This window comes from Apis laboriosa, unplaced genomic scaffold, assembly GCF_014066325.1.
Source record: "Apis laboriosa isolate Shangri-la unplaced genomic scaffold, ASM1406632v1 scaffold45_cov149, whole genome shotgun sequence".
Classification (NCBI taxonomy): domain Eukaryota; kingdom Metazoa; phylum Arthropoda; class Insecta; order Hymenoptera; family Apidae; genus Apis; species Apis laboriosa.
Genome location: NW_025223361.1, coordinates 2,298,824 through 2,317,681, shown reverse-complemented (window position 1 = coordinate 2,317,681; position 18,858 = coordinate 2,298,824). Strand labels below are relative to the sequence as shown.

General features: G+C 27.1%; 1 protein-coding gene across 2 annotated transcripts in view; it reads left to right on the top strand.

The window, feature by feature from the left end:
• Nucleotides 1-142: 142 nt before the first annotated feature.
• The window catches only part of LOC122716347 (stress-activated protein kinase JNK), a 154,440-nt gene continuing 135,724 nt past the window's right edge, over nt 143-18,858 (top strand). Inside the window, exons 1-2 of one of the 2 annotated variants that reach the window (XM_043939350.1) lie at nt 143-722; nt 14,797-14,845. The gene's annotated coding sequence lies outside the window, so the exon portion shown is untranslated. The remainder of the gene's footprint in view (nt 723-14,796; nt 14,846-18,858) is intronic. The other variant, XM_043939351.1, reaches the window with a different exon arrangement.

Below are 18,858 nucleotides of genomic sequence, written 5' to 3'. Positions count from 1 at the left end.
ACGACTCCCGACGACGAAACACGACTCGACGCATCGGCTTTATTCGGCTTCGACGACGTCCTCTGTAGGAGAAACGGAGGTAGCACAACGCGCAGCTTCGATTTCGAATCTCTAGTTTCCCGCAGTGAAGGAATCGCAGTCGTGGGGGGTGCGCACGCGACTGCCCTCTGTTAGCGGTTTGGAAATCACGTGGAAAAAGGAGCGGAGCGAAGCGGATTTTAGTCGCGGACGGTGTGCCTCGCAGCACAGCTTCGAGAGAAAGAGTAAGAGGAAAAGAAAAAGAGAAGCGGTGAGAGGAGTGGTGAGGGACGGTGAGGTGCGGTAAGGAGAGAAGAGAAAAGGTGTCGGTGTACGGGAGTTGGTCATTGTCAACCGGTGGTGATCGAAGGGTTTGCGTATTCGCGAGTAACAACCAAGCAATTTGAGGTTAGCTCGAGGGATAGCTCGGAGCGAGCGCGATCTAACTCGAGTCTCTCGAGCCCGCGTCCTATCGCGTTTCGGGCTCCATGTTGCCGCTGGTGGAATGACGTCATCGAGTGTTGGTGCTTCGAGAGTGAGCTCCTTCCTTACCCGTTCTATCAAAGTTACCCGATCATGTTTTCGTGATAAATTCTAAGATATTTTGGTGCGGGAGACTCGGTGAACTCGGTGAACTCGCAGTGATTAGTGGCGGTCGCCGATTAGCACTACTGTGCTCGGCTGCCACGCATCCACCACCAGAGGTGAGTACTACCAATTATTATATAATGTTCGGTTTTTTCGTTTTCATTGCTCTCAATTCATTACATTCGCTCGAACCATCGATCCCATCAACTGTCAGGTTAACCTCCGATCCGACCTTCCGATCTCTTCTCTCTCCTCCCTTCCGTTCTCGTTCATCATCTCTTTTTCGCTCTGTCCCCCCTTACATTATTCAGTCTCCCGTTTTTGTTCTTTCCTTTTTCCCCTTATTATATATCGCGCTCTTTTATTATATATACGAGCTCTCTTTTTTTTCACCGATTTCCCGGTTCCATATTTATTCTAGTCGCCACTGTCTTTTTCAGTTTCGCGTCTTTCGAGGAAAAAGGCAAGTTAATTCGACAAATTATAACCTCTTATGGTGTTCCTGTTGCGAGCACATTGCCTTAAAGCGCATTAGCCGCGGTGCGCGTCGCACACGTTATTTTTGTGTCGGCCACTTGTTCGCAACCACTGATCGCTCGGACACGATGCGACGTGATGGTTATATCCGCCCCGAGTAATTTGTTCAAAGGAACGAATCAGGCTTCCTCGATTATCACGATTCGCGATCGATATCGAAAGTATTATGTTTCGCTTGCGGAGTATTCGTATTCGAGAGTCATTAACCTTTTTATTCCCCGTCTTCGATAACGTATATTCGCGATTCTTTCTTATGTTTTTTTCGAATTCGGTCCACGTAGCTTGCTCGCGGATGTTTTGTATTGACTAGTAGCATTAGCTTTTGCTATTTTTTCGATTTTGTCTTCTTTGTCATACAATTTCCAACGCAAAACACGTTTCTTTGTTTTCTTATCGTATAGCAAAACTGTCATCGCGTATGTCTACGATTGTTCAACGAGCGTGACAAAAACATACGGGTATGCTTGTTTACGCATGGCTCAAAGCGACACGCGCCACGCGTTTTCCAACCACAGATTCGGCCCGGTTGTATCTTTATTTTCTTTCTCCAAACGAATGTGATTTTTTTATCTTTTATATTTTTTACGTTATTTTTTCAGAATAATAGAAAAAAAAATAATTTACAAACATAGTGTACCGCGTAAATGGTTTCGGTAGAAAGTGGGCGTGGCGTGCAAAAATTTTGGTTCGATGATGGTATTTAGACTTTCTCGCTTCGTCACATGTTGTTCATCACAAAGAATATTTATTTGAACACGAAGAGTAATTCAAATTAATATTTATATAATATTATTCATATTATTAATTTATTTTTTTGATAAAATAAATTATTTAAAACATTTTTCGTCTCATGAATCAACAATATATAACAATTATTCTGCTATTTTTATATTGTAAATAAATTCTTAAAAAAAAAGTTAAAAATTTTTGACACATTAATGATAATAATGGGATTACATATTTATAATACATCCGTATCTTTCATATCTAATATGAAATTAATGTGAAATTATTGTGGTCATTTAATGTGATCAACATATTTCCTGAACACAAGTTCGTCCTTTCTTCGCATTGGCGGTTTCTCTATCAATAAATCGAATTCGTATATCAATTATAATCCAACAATTTTATAATATTTTCGTTTCTTTTTTACCATGGTTATAATCTTAATTTATAAGTTATGGCTTGTTAATATATTCATATTTGTAAAATTTTCTTTGTTGTTACTTTTCTCTTATCACTGCGATTAAGTTTCCAATAACGATAACTTGCCAACTTTTATTACTTTTTCCGTTATATCACAATATCGCTGACGTTTTCTTTATACGTTCTTATCGAGTCTCTAGACAGTTCGTTGAATGGACCACGTGAGTGCTGAACGGTCTAAGTGTTTGCTAATAAAAATATTCTTTTCAATGTCGAGTCAACAATCATTTGATATATATTTTTTAATTTCATCCATTATTAGTTCTGTAAATAACGAATTTTTCTATATTTGAATTTTTTATATTATATTTGTGTGTTTTTTGTGTATTATGTTTATTTTTGCATTATTATTTTTTTACATTGTGTTACAATGACATTTTTGCGTTTTTTCTTTTCTTATTTTGTTTATCTTTTTTTTGTATCATGCTATTATTTTATTCGAAATAATATTAATTTCACGCTTGTTTGCTAAATTTTTCGATTTTTATTCAATATCCTAAATGAGATTCCAAAGTAGGTGAATTACGAGTATGCATATTACTACATCACTGGCATTCATCGTGGCAATCGCTCGATCGTAAACCGATCAATGCTTACTCACAGATTCTCGAAATTCAGGCCAAATATGCGTAAGTTCCGTTCAATAAAATTTGAATACAGTATATAAAAGAGATTGATATAACCGATTAAATTTCTTCGTCATTGTCGATATTTTAAGAAATATGTTATAATTAATATATTGTAAAAATTATTAAAAAAATAAAATATATAAGGACAAGAGTGTTTGTATTTGCCCGTAACGTGCTGCCATCTTGTGATTTTTGCACATCCCCGTATCGTGACCCCGTGGAACGGGGTCATGTGTACCTAACCGCTTCTTTGTAGCGTTTCTCCGCATACACGATCGTTTTACCCCGTTTTTGAATTTTTTTCTTCGATATACAGAAAAATTAGAACGACGTTCGTTGATTATTTACACGTTTCGTACAAATGATCATCTGGATAAATACATTAAAAAATAACTCTCTTCATTGGTTCTATGTGCCGGAACCATGGACGAAGAGTGCGCTCGAAGAAATAGAACTTTTGTTTGCGTTCCGTTTTTACGATCTAATGTATCTGAATCGCGAAGAAGATTGAGAAAGCAAAGTGACACGATAATCGCGATATGTACAGCATAGAGGATGGTGTTCCATTCTTGACCGAGAGACGAAATGGTTGGATAAGTGAAACTTCACTTCAGCGGAATAGGTGGTGGCGCGAGGCGTGGCGAGGTATTGATCGTCGTTGCGATTTCCCTTCCTTCTTCACCCCCGACCAACGTCATCCACCGTTTCGAACCCTCTCGCTTTCTCGTCCTCCTGCTCTAACTGCCGCTTTGTCTCTCTCGCTCCATCGCTCTCTCGGTCGACCCACCTTCACCCTCCGACTCTGTCTCTCTGCTATAGATCTAGCGTTGCTACTTTCGCCTACCTTCGCCTCTTGCCGACGGCATTCACCCTCCAGTCCACCGAACGAATCCACACGCGTCTCCGCATCTCCGCTCCTCTCTTCCCTTCTTTTCTTTTCGTTTCCCCCCGCTGGTGATCTTGCTATCTTTTAACTGTACTTACATCTCTCCTCCATGTATCTTTGCTTTTCTTTAAAATCTTATCAATCGATCGATCGAAATTACGATTACATCTGTTTTTTTTTTTATTTTTGTTTAGTTTTTCTCTCTCATCTTTCTTTTCAATCATTACTATCTATTTTCTTCTCTATTTTTTTTTTTTTTTTTTTTATTCTTTTTTTATTCTTATCGTAAAACGGAACAACGATACTCGATTCGTTTTTCCAAATTTTCTCGAGAATGGATTCGAATATTGTTTAACAATTGGTTAATTATGGTCGTTAGAGCGTAATTTTAGAATCGGTTTGTTTTATGGCATCTTCTTTACCGATATCAAACGATGAAAGTTATCGCAAGCTGGGTGTATCGCCATCTGTGAAAGGGTAGCTCAGTTACACGAGTTTCAAGAAACTCGCCAATCTTGTTAATGCTGTTAGTCCCAACTCGGTTTTCAGAATAAAGGAAAGTAGAAAGTTGGTTTTGTCGAGTTTATCTTCTTCTTCAATCCCAATCTTCGTCTTTATCAAAGGTTAATCCTCGGTATATAACTGAATCTACAAATCTAAAGTGATCTATAGCGATAGATTCATATTTATCTAATTTTCGTTATCTAATTAGCGTTATTATCGATCGCTAATTCAATTGGATTAAAAATGACCCAGCTGCTGGACCGTAGGTAATAATAAATCTCTTTGAAGTTTCTCGTGATCTATTGATGTTTGTGTTTATAATGTCTATCATATTTTTTAAAATTTACATTTTTTACAATTTACATATACTGATTTATTTTAATCTATGAATGAAATAAATTATTTCCCGAAAATGTTTATTAATATTTCAAATGAAATTTTCAAAAATGAAATTTGTTTAAAAAAAATATTTTAATGTAAAAATATTCTTATAGATGTAGATATTAATATATCTTAATTTAAAAAAAACCAATTTGATTTTTATAAATATCTTAAGTGCAATTATAAATATTTGTTAAAACATTTTTTGAATAAAAAATTTGTTCGAAAGATAATTTATTATAGCATTTATTATATTATTATAATTTACAAATTATGTATTTATAAATTATTATATAATATATTATTATATATGATTATTGTAATTATATCTGTAGATTACGAAACGTCATAATAACTTAGGATTAATGGTTATTTGAAAATCATAATATCCGTGTTTTTATATCTCTCGAACGATTTAATCGAAAAGCTATATTTTTAGAATAAAGGTGCAGCTTTTCCTGCAATTTTTCATTCTCTTTTATTCTACGAACTTTCAATGTTGAATTTTAGTTCTTAAATCTCCGATTAATCAAAGTGCTCGTTAAGCGATTGCGAATTGTAGAATCTTTCTTCCGTTAATGCAGTTTTTAATCATTACCGTTTATCGTTATTTATTTTAAATGAAATTTGATATAAGAGAAAATTTCTGGAATATCTTTGCTTTTATAGATTTTCAAATATCATTCGATAAAGATATCTCTGTGGTTTGATTATATTATTCATACCATAGATTTATTCAATGAAATTTGCCGGTTTACGAGGCAAGTTCGCGTTGCTCAAGCTTGTGATTGGAATTGCTAATATAAAATTTCGTCCTATTGGATATTCTTACCACGTGTCGGTATCGCGTTGAAAACTTCAACGATGCGCTACATTGAGATACTCTACAGTTCTAGAAAAATTCACATTTTATTTACTCGATTAAAATCATTTGTAAATATTATCGAAGTTGTTATCGAAGTTAAAATTTAAGTTAACTTCGCGGAAGTAAAGCATATATATACGTTATATATACATATATAAGTGTAATTCGATTTTTCAAAGGGATTCCAATCAAACAGTGAATTAAAACTTTCGAATAATTGCAGAGAGAAAGTTGTTACTTGTTTTTAAAACGATCATGTTTTTTTAGTCGAATGGATAAGGTTGGTAAGAAGTTCGTGAACTCGATAGTTGCGTCACAGTTACGTCATATCCAGGTAAATCTTTGAGGAAGTAATAAATTTAGAACGTCGATGATCCTTCGTGGTTAACGAGAAATTTGTAACGCTTCGTAATTGATATTCAGTTACGATAGCCACTATATCTGTTAATTATGTTTGACGAGTATATTCGTCGTGAAGGAATGTTCCGCGTTATGACGTGTATATTTGTCATGAGAAGTTGTTACTCAAATTAAGATTTTATAATTTTTGAAGATTAAAAAAATATTTGAAATATTTTCTCGAGACAATAGCGAAATAAAAAAATAAGAAAGTTTATTGGAAAAATTACATAGTGTAATTAATGTGAAGTTTAGATATAAGAGTATATTTATTTTCTTCCTTTGAATTTTTAATTTATCATTTTTTTCCCATTTGATCTTTGATTTTTCTGATTTTTTTTCTTGAAATAAAAGAAATTTATATATAAGTTAATTATGTATTTTGTTAATAATCAATATATTTAAGCAATTAATTGATTTTTAAGAAATTGATATTTCGTTATAATTTAATTTATTTTTATTAATTTAATTTTAGAATGCAAGTGTCTGTGTTTGATCTATATATCTAATTATCTTTTAATATATATTTTTATTATATATTTTTGACATTTTTATAAATTTTTAAATATTTTATAAATTCTATAGATTATCTAAAAAATTTTGTTTATTTGTTTAATATACAGGTTTCATTTTATTTCCATTTTATTCCAATTTTTATGATTATATATTACAATAATAATTGAAATAATAATTGAATATACAATAATAATGAATTATATTTACATGTTATTTATAAATATAATATAAATTTTATACATCTTATTTTGCAAAATCTTACAATTATCTCTCTGAAATTTATTATTATTTTATTTTTTTATTTACAAAATATTCAAAATGTTTTTAATATTGCTTTTAATATTATTTGTAGAATGTTTTTTTTATGGAGAATTATCAAATTAATCAAATAATCTGATTATTTTGACATATTATTGAAAAAAGATTAATTTTTAATTAAATTAGTATTGAAAAAAGATTAATTTATAATTAAACCAATTGGTTCATTTTCTAATAAATTTCGCAAAGGAAATATGTAACTATCTATACATCTCCTTTTGGAATTCTAAAGAGAAATTAAATATTCAAATATTATTGAAAAATAATATTAAGATAATGTGTATTACTCAAATATCATAGCTACTAAAACTGTATAAATAAAAAAATAAATAAAATAACTTTTCTTATAAGAGATAACTTATCTTAAGAATATATCGATGATTGCTCAAATATTATATATTCATTTTTAATATTTTCGAAAGCAATGTTTTGAACATTTACAATAAACAAAAACATAATGAATATAAATATGATTTTTATGCAAAAACAATCAAGAATTATTTGTTGCGTGTAAATGTTAAATTTTTCAAAAAATGGATACACAATATTTGCTATAAATAATCGATATATATTTTATTATTTTATAAATATAAAAATTATATATTATATATTATAAATATATAAATAATTTCATTATTTAAATATAATTTATTTATAAATTATTAAATATTTTTAAATATATATAATATTATTAAATATAATTTAAATATAAGAAATTTATTAACTTGTTACATGATACATCTTCGTTATATTATTTCTTTCCGATTTATTTCCAATATAGAAATTTCTTAAAATTAAACAAGTGTCTTTTAATTCTTTTATGTAAAGAATTTTATTTATGAAATTATATATTAGATTTTTCTTTTTTCATATTTAACATGTCTTGTACATATTTATACTTATGATACTTATATATTTTTGAATATCTATTTTTAGACTATATAAATAATTCTTCAACGAAAGATTAAATAAGTTTTATTTGCAATAATTTCGTAATACGGTAACAAAAGTGAATATCTTACTAATAATAAAGTACTTGAGCATGCCATTGTTTGATCAATCAAATCAAATTTCTGAAATTCTTTATCTTTCTTCCATTTTCCCTTCGACCTTTCTTTTTGACTTCGCAAAAATGTTTGATTTGAGATAAAGAGTACTATTCTAACTTCGTTTCTCGTTTCTTTTATTACTAAACTAGTTTTATTACTAAGAATGAAAAAAATACGTATTATTTAAATTGAAAGGCTTGTGAGGTTAATTTTGTTATTAGAAATTTTACAATATTAAGGAAAAACCTATTAAATAAGAAAATTGTGTAAAATTTTGTAAGTATATGCGAAGATTGTATTATTAATTTTTAAATAAAAATAGTTTGATTGCTAGTAATTTTATCAAAAAAATTTTTTTTTTAATGAAATTTTTCTTGAAATTGAAAATTGAATTGAAATTGAAATTAAAACTAGAAAAATAACAATCTCAAAATTCAGTTTTATTTATCAATAAACAAGAGTAAGAAAAATTATATATATATATATATATATAATACTCAAAAATAATTACTAACATTAGATAAGTCATACATTGTAATGTTAATTACAACTACATTGTAATGTAGTTTACATTTTTAAAATAAAATATTACAAAGTTTTAAGTGAAATTTACAAATAATCGAATTAAAAATAAAAATAAACTAATTTTCGATAAAATTATCATATTATTTCTTAACTATTTCACTTTTGACTTTTTAACTGAAACGAATTGTAGATAAGATTATGCAAAAACTTTAATCATCAAAATATAATGTATAGATATATCTAGTATCTAGTTCTCTGTGAATAGATTATGAATTATATTATGTAATATGTCATAATTTATAACAATAAATAAAAAATATAGTTTTAAGATAAGGATTATATATTATAAATTCTTTTATATTTGATAAATATATTTAATAAAAAATATTGGCAAAAATATTGTTAACAAAAAAATTATTGATTAATAAAATAGAATTTCTTTATATAGAATTATTTAATAGATTATTATTTATTATTGAAAATCCAAATTATTTTATATTTTAAATTTAATACTCTATTATTTTTTTAATTAATCATTATTTTATCACTTTATGGATAAAAAACGTTTGAACTTATCGCTTGACATTGATATATCGCCATTTATGTGATTAAAACAATAGAAGATTATTTTCTTAATACAAGAGTATATTATCTATTTTTGATTCTATTGCTTGCACGCCTATTTTTATATCTAATTTACATCATTTCTACATTGATCACGATATTGCAATAATTAAAAATCTTATACTATCTGGTTAATAATCTTGTGATTTATTTTATTTAATCGATAATGAATGAAGTATTACGCGTCTTCTTAATTAAAACTGCAATTAACAAATAGTAAATGAAACACTTTGTACATTCGATTTTTATATTTGAAAAGTTAAATTATCTTTATCAGAGCCTTCTATTTATTATAATAAACAATAATCCGATTATATCAGTATCATTGCTACAGTTTATTATATGTCACAATTATAATAATATTCATAAATTATTTGAAGTGTGCATTCTTAAATAGAGAAGAATGATAATCGATTTTATATATAGTCAATCTTCATACAACATAGTTAATTTGTTTTGTATTGAAATGATGCGAAACAAACAAATCAAAGAATTATATAAATATCAACAAAAACAGTGTGATGGAAACATTTGTATATACATATGAGGTTATTTGGGTTATTTAAATTTGTTTTTGTTTTAAGATTGTTGAGATTGATTAAATATTATATAAATGTTATATAAGAAGGATTGTTGCAATTTTCAAAGAATACAGTATTATATATGTTGATTGTATTAATTTATAAAATTTAGAATCAACTCATTGATTCTTGTTCCTGTAATATTAAAAACTATATAAATTTTATGTACTTACAATATTTTTATATTATTTCATATTGCATATCATGTTAAACTCAAATAATTATATTGATAATTATATTTATCTATGAATAACTATGTCTACATAATATGTCTACATATTATGTCTACATAAATATGAACTTTTTTCATATAACAATAACCCTTTTTAGAACTTACTTGTGACAGCATTTCAAATTTCCGTTTATTGACAATCTTTGCTTATTATTTGATTCCAATTATATCCATAAATAAAGTATTATTACTATTATATTATGAAAAGTTAATTTTCTCTAAATGAAACTTGCACAAACTCTTTAATTATTTCAATAATATGAATTGCAACTAATATACATTTATTATACATATGTTATTCATTCTATTATAAGATGTATAATTTACAATATTATATTCAATGTAACAACATTATTATTCTATTATAATATTAACCAAATTGTGAAACGAAGCGTTGTAAAGATGCGTTTATCGGTTTCATTGATTTCTATACATGGATTTGGCTTACGATAGAGTTCTCCTGTTGCAGAATCGATTATCTCGTATTTATATATCCTCTATCCTCTGGTGTTTATCGGTTCACTAAGCTTTTTCAGCGATGGTCAGAAGCTTTCATAATCGCAAGAATTTTACAACGGCTCCGTGTCCTTCTTTACACGTAATACATCTATTATATGCAGATTTCGCGTGATCGTTATTATGCCAAAGACAGCTATGATATTCAACTGCTTGGTGATAGTTTTCGTGTCCCTGAACGCAGGTGATGCGTGGTAATCTTGATAGAACGTGCGCGAGTAATGTAACGGTCGATGTACAGGGTGTTACCAAAATTTTGGCACAATCGAAGGAACGATCTTTGATCTGAAAATAAAACGAAAATATAGAATAAAATTTTTTTGGTATATAAAATGTGGTATGAAAACCGAAACGAAAGTTTTTTTGATTTAAAAAAAATGGGAATTAATGGAATAAGATTTTTTGTTGAAAAAGTCAATGTTATCGATTTGTAAGTTGATTTCAGAAATATATATATATATATATATATTTTTAGTATTTTATTAGAAATTAATCACAAAAAATTGTATAAGAAAATAATACATATTAGGATTAATTAATAATATAATATAATATAGTAAAGTTATTATAGTTACTAATTTTTGTATTATAGTTAGACTTATTTATACTATACTATAATATATGTAGTATATAGTATAATATATGTAGTATAATATAACTATAGCATAATAGTGTATTTAATATTAATAATGATAATAATTAGTTTTTGAAAAAAGTTATAACATTTAATTAATATTAATAATTAATATTACTATTAATAATAATCCAATAATTTAAAAAAAGAAGATACAACAATTATAATTGACAATGGTTTCACAGTTTGACTTTCAAAGATAAAAATTTATAGTATAATAATTGAAAAAAAAATTATATTATTTTTATGAAAAAGAAATAATTCACGAATAAAAAATTTCAAAATATTCCGGACATAATCAAAATTTTTATACCGATATGATATTTCTTTTATAATTTTATTGATATAATATTTTCATCAACTGACTAAAATTCGTTGATTGTGCATGTGCATTTACAATTAGACACAATCTATTTCGTTCACTCAATATGACTAGTCATTGTCATTTCGTCGTTGTATTTATAAACAATTTAATGTTAAGTTTGTAAAGTCATAAAAGGAGTAGTTAATTAAAAAAAATAACCATATCTAATCATCATAAATTAAAAGATAATATCGTTCAAATATTTAAACAAGCAAAGAATTTGAATACATTATTATCAATTCATAATATTCTAATTCATTGACTAAATTTTGTCTGGAATATCAGGACTGATATTTTTAATTTATAAACTAATTTAATTTATAAACTAAGAAAATAAAAATTGCTTATCAATTCTTAAAATTAATTAAACTAACATTATTATAAACAACATATATAAATATTAATGGTTACGAAGGAGATTTTGTATCTTAGTACATTCCAACAAATTTTCAAACTTGATTTTCTAAAAAAACATTTCTTATATGGATAAATATTACTTTAAATTTTCGTTTTAATATTTTAGAGATAAAAATTTTTTCTTTTCGATTTTTAATATTCGATTTTTAATATTTTGTAAATTAAATTGAATAAATTCTTGAAATTTATTTATTAATATTATTGCATAAAATTGTATATATATAATAATATATTCTATATTTAACGAATATATTCTATATGTTATATTCAAGCATGTGCTATTTTCGTACATGATATTCTTGAAAATAAAGTCACAATAAAAATTTTCATTTTATTTTTTGTTAGAAATCATCTCTTTTTCGATTATTATTTTGAAAAAATTCTATATAAATCTCAAAATATACACGAAAATGATAGAAATTTTTGATGAATTCATTGATTTAAATAATTATAATGACTTTTGAATTGGTTTGCTAGTTTCTTTTTAGATTATAATTAATCAAATCACATAAATATCAATATAAATAGAGCCAAGAGAAGCAAGATAATTAAATTTTTGCTTTGTCAACATTGATGTGACATTAGAATTATTCATATAAGAAAATGATGATTAATTCAAATAGTCATATACGAAGTATTACCGATAAAAATTAATTTGAATAATAAGTGACTAACGTGATGAATAATTAATTCAACCAAAAATAAAATATTTTTCAATTTAATTTTTCAAAAATTATATCGATTTATGATATTTTCCTCGTGAAAATGAAATCAGTTTTATTGGTTATGTAAGTAAATAATTATATTTAATAATATATTTCTTTCATTTTTTTTTACTACTATACTTTTTTTATACTATTTTCCTTTACTATAATACAGGTATAAAACGACTTTGGTTTATCTTATACTTCACTATCGTATCATATCATATCATATTATATACCGATTATATATCGATTATATATTATATTTCTTTATATCTTTTTCTATTGCAAATTCCATACTTTCAAATCAAGTTGAGTTATTAGTTACATTTAGATTTTAGACATTAAATAGAATTCAATTTAATGAAAATTTTTCACTAAATTATAAAATAAATGAAGTTAAAATTTTATATTTGCCATGTTCCTTTCTCTTCAAAATTTCATGTTAACTTTTCAGAACTTTATTTAAACATTCACGTAGTAGAACATTCACATAACCATTCATACAGAATGTTTCTAAAATCGTGATACGAGTGACTGGCTGGTTTATATGTGATTTATATGGTTTCATATATAAAAATAAATAAGTCGAAAAATTTTTTATTTAAGATTTCATTATTCGATTAATTTGAATAATTTAATAATTAAGCACAAGTAAGAAATTGACTAATAAGATAATTCTATCTAAGCTTTCATTTAAAAATTAATTTTAGAGAACGAATTTGAAAATTCGTCTTCCTGATCTCGATTTTTCAAAAACAAGCATAAGCAACAAAATTTTATTTTATTTTTCTTTTATTACATAATAGACTATTCAATAAAAAATTAGCCAATTTGATTTATATGTGAAAAATTTCCAAGCTCGATTTACTCAAAAATGGGATCTTAAAAAAAAAAATTTCTTTTTCGAATTAATTTTATACGTAGAATCGTATATACCTTATATAATTTTAAATATATCTATTTCAACTTATTACTTATTTATGTAATGCCGCGCATCAATGTTAGCGAATAGTCGAACGTGAATAGTTCACGTTCTTTTTATCTTATTCAAACTTATTGTCTCCCTATTTTCGCTAAAGAACGTGACTCCAATTCTCAGAATTCTATCTACCTCTGTTAGACGCGATGCAGTCTCGACATGTGTTTACTATCAAAGCACTTACTATACTTAAGTACTTATTGTTCCACTGTTGGAAAAAAGTTTCACGAAGGGAAATACGTATGTCTGATTGCTCAAAGTCGAGAGGGGGGATATCTATTTTTCAAACGCTTTTTTCTCTCTAACGTATTTATTTGTCAACATGGTCGCACGTACTAGTCCACGACAGAGAAGGACAATGGAGTCTCTCGCAATCTTTCGTGCGATCTCATAATTATTGAAATAATATTGAAAAGAATTACGTATCTCATTCGCAGGGATAGAATCATCCCTCTATTCACGATTCTGAATATTCAAAAGAAATCTCTTTGCTCGATGCTCTCGCATAGTCTGACAAAGAATCTTTTTACGAATTTTTTTTTTTTTTTTTTCACCAATATGAATAGTATTTCAGAGAGTACGATGGACAGAATAGAGAGATTTCGAAAAATGACACATTTGGAAGAATCGAAAACAACAGTAGACCAATTAAAGATTACGAAAATGAATGAGACGAATGCACAAAGGCCGTATTGAATATTATTTAAGAAATTTATTTAAGAAATACTTAAGAATAATATTTGGAGGAGTCAACGAAACTCATCGAAATTAACAAGTAGACACGTTCCTGCCCTATTTGACGCGAGCATCGAACAACTTTCAATTAAAGAGCACGCAACGGGAGGACACGGTACAGGAATTGTGTATGGAAAGGACTCTCTCCCCTGAACCACTTCACTCCCTATGGAGTAGCTCGTCGGAATCTTCCCTAACGACCGAAGAAAACCGCGCACGCGAAAACAATATCTCGGTTGTTTGTGTTGGAAGATGCACGATGGGGTATACACGAGTCGAGACTAAATCCTGCCGGTCGGGAAACAAACGGGAGTCTTCGCTCGATATGCGTCTACGAGGGTGACGAAGTCTCCAAGTACCCTCTTTTTTTTTTTTTTTTTCCTTTTTCGTTCGCGGAGAAACCGATTCATCCGCATCCCCTTCCGTTTTTTTTCCTTCCTCCCTTTCTCTCTCTCTCTCTCTCTCTCTCTCTCTCTCTCTCTCTCTCTCTCTCTCTCTTCCCCTGTCACAATTATACGATTTCACCGCTTTTGCCTCTCGAGTGTCTCGTTAATTATATTGTTTCGCTTTGACTTTTTTATTACAGAGATCACTTGCGAGGGACATGGAACTTGTTGTCGTAGCTTCCTGAATCGGTGAGTGAGTGCTCCTAACCCTCTTTTTTGTATCTTGGAAAATCGTTGGCGCGTTAAGTTGGACGTATAGCATAATCTCTCTCTCTCTCTCTCTCTCTCTCTCTCTCTCTCTCTCTCTCTCTCTCTCTCTCTCTCTCTCCCCTCCTTCTTTCTCCCTCTCTCTTCCCTTTCTTTCTTTCTAGTTTTATTTATTTAAGTCCGTGACCAGTTTTTTTTCTGTCTTTTTCTCTTGTTTTACGAATTATTTAATCCTCGCGACAATTTCCGCTTTGTTCGAGTTGACAAATATGTGTTTTTTTTTAAATATGTGAGATTTTTATAATATACGGAAAAAAAAGAAAAAATTCGTGGATTGTTCTATTACGGAATTTATCTAATTCAAAAATGATTAATTTTGAATGAAAGTTTATGTATATGTTGAACATGATAGGGTACATACATCATGATGAATCAAAAACATTGAAAATTACATAATTTAAAGTTTTATTTGTTAATATATTTTGAAATATTATTATTGAAATTTCAACAAATATGAGAAAAAACATGTTGATTTAGGCGTAACAGTAAAAGTAAAAAATAATATTAATCAAAATTTGATGTAATTCATTCGATATTTATAAAAAAACAAAGTTAAAATTATTACTTGTATTTATTTATTTGTTTTTTTTTTGAACAACTTTTTTCGAAGGAATGAAATCAATTCCCAAAATTGCAATAACTTTTCACATTTCGAGTAAAATTTTGTCTGGAAATTTTTTTATATTTTCAGATTGATAGAATGTTAAATTCTGAATATTTTCTAGATTTAAAATTTTGCTCTATCTCACATTATTTTTAAAAAAATGAAAAACGCACGCACCGGAAATTTGAGCGTTGATTTTTTACGAGGCGAAAACTGTATTTGAAAAGAAGCATTGATTTCATCCCTCCAAAGAGATTTTCCATTGACGAAAATATTCGTTTATATTGTTATACTCCATGTATCCATAAACTTTCTTTAAAATCAGAATTTTTTATTTATATTTTTTTTTGTTGTAAATAATATAAGAAATCTTTTGTTCGCCAATGTACAATTCATTATAGAAATAGCATTTATATAACATATGATATACTAGCGTCATAGGAACACGGTGAGAATATTTGACAATACAGTGGAACTTCGTTTTTATATAGACGGATAGATAAAGCATTTTGAAATAATTTTGAAGTATGCGAAAACATTTTATACTTGTATATTTCTTGTTTGAAATTCAACATTCTTATATGTTTGAGTAAAGAAAAATACATTCCATTTAAAATAACAAAGATGATTTTTTTTTTTTGAAAATAAATAAATCGTATAATGTGATGTAATTTTATAAAAATTTGTTCGTACAATACATACTTTGGAAATTACTCAAAAATGTAGAACAATTTGGACAATAATTATAATATTATAATTATTGCTGTTTTATTTCCAAAATCTTCTAGAAAATTCGAAATTTTGATTAAACATACATAAATATATTAATAATTAACATTGCCATATGATATACTGGCGTGTCAATTTGTCAAAACTTTTAGATTTTTTTTAATCTAAACATGATCAGAAAAGTAGCATAATTCAAAGTTTCATTCGTTAATATATTTTGAAATAAGTTAATTTTTGAAATTTCAATTTTGAAATATTAGGAAAGATATGTTAATTTAAATGTTAATATTAAAAAATATTATATATATATTAATAAAAGTTTGATATAACTCATTCAATATATTCTATTTTATTAAAAAACAAAATTGAAATTATTGCTTGTAATTAAAACTTATGATTAATTATTATTAATAATTTTTTGATAATAATTCTTGATTCTTTTCTATGCTAAAATAAAGTTCGTTGTAATAAGTAATTTATTTTTACATAATAAAATAATAAAATACCGTTTAAATTATGTTCAGCCATCTTTGAATTTGAAATTCAAACGCGCAACAAATATATTAATTTAACAGAACATTTAATTACTACGTTCCAAATAATCAATCATTTAATACGAAGGATGAAATAAAATGTCTTTTGCTTTTACCAGTCTTTTTCTCATCGATATTAAAACAGATCGAAATTAAGAGTAAGTTTTCTGAATGAAGAGCAACAGTTTAATATATTACGATATTAGCAACAAGATTTTTCACGTGTTTCTGTAAGGAGAAATGGTTTCGGTAAGCGTGGAAAAGTATATTGCAGCGGGAATGGACCATTAGATGTGTTTTCTTCGATATCGAAATTGCGCAAGCGCGATACTTGGCAACTGTAATGGGGACGGTTATGGATTTTCGGATTGCATGACCTTTTCATTTCGCACTCTTTCACACTATTCGCGTTTCGAATATTATTGTAGATTCAAGCCTATTAGGACAGGATATAATCTCGATATTGTGCACTTTAAGAGAAATTAGAATAATGCACAATTTGTGACATTTTGTAAATGTTTACGAGAAAAAGAAGAATATTCAGGAAAAGGATAATTTTTCAATATAACGTCACGACATTTCAATAAAACGTTCATAATTTTAAATAACATAATTTTTTATTTTTTTCCACTTTTTTTATCGTATATTCCAATTTCTTATAGCTTTCAGAAAAAAAATTTAATATGAAGATAGTGATAAGTGATAAAAATCACAAAGTGAAAAGTATGTGAAATAATGTTCAAAATTCAAAATTTGTTATAATTAATATTTTTTCTTTCTTTTCCTTCCTATGTATACCTATTTGTCTGGGTTTTGTTATCGATTGTAAAAATTAATTTGGTGGTTTTACATTAGATCATAGTGAAATTTGTAGAGAAGATAATATATTATATCGTGAATTAATATTTGAATATTGGGGTGTGGAGAGATTATTGCAGCGCATATTTGTATCATTGAATTTGATTGTTTTTTAATATCGTTTTAAATTTAATATTTTAGTTAGTGTGGAAATAAATTTTATTTATTTGATTTATTTATTTAACAATTTTCATACGATGAGTTAAATAATGAAGAAATTTAATTTTATAAAAATATCCGAACACAACGAGTTTATTTGTTGTAATGAATCATTCATTTCTTTCTAGTACACATTGTTTGTAAATTAATCTTAAATTTATATAAGTTACTCGTTGCATCTGGATATTTTTACGATGATAAACTTTCTCCATTATTTAATTTATTCTAAAAAAAACTATGTGCATTAAAAAATAAAATTTATGTTTTTATTAATTATGATCTGATATGTTGTTATTAAAAAAAACAATTGATTCAATAACATAAATATAAATTGGAACATCTTTGTCAACTTTTCGTTTATTTACGATAAATTCAAAGAATTTACGATAAATCTCTTCCTGATATATGTTGCTCGAAGCAATATTAAATTTCTCCAACGAATTTTTGGAATTGTTTTCAGTACTTTTTTCGCATCTCAAGATATTTTTTTTTCTTAATACATCTTGACAAAAGTCAATTGATTATTAATCTGAATAGAACAGTTACAGTTAATAGAACAGTAGTTAATAAAAGTAAAAATGATTAAATTAACAAGATTTATTAAAAAAAAAATTGAAAGTGATTTCAAAATATTGTAAAAATGCATTCACAAGTTAAAAATAATATTTCTATTTTGAAGGAAATTTCGTTATAAACGATTGATTTTATGAAATAAACAATTCATAATAAAAGTTACTAAAAGTTTTTTTTTGTCAAACGCACATTTCAAAAGGTTGAGAAAAAGTGATGCAAATTCAATCGATCGAAAATGAAATAGTTATTTGATATTAATTATGTACTAATTTAATCACAATTTAAAAACTATAAACGATACTAAAACTAGATAAATCTTCTAAAAATATAAAAATATAAAAATATAAAAATCTTTGTATAAACAATAATTTCTCACGAAACACATTATTCGAATCAGTGTGATTACTTCAATCTGGTTAAAAACTAATTTGAGAAGAAGAGACAGTTTATTGATCATGGAACGCTGCAAGTCTTTCAAT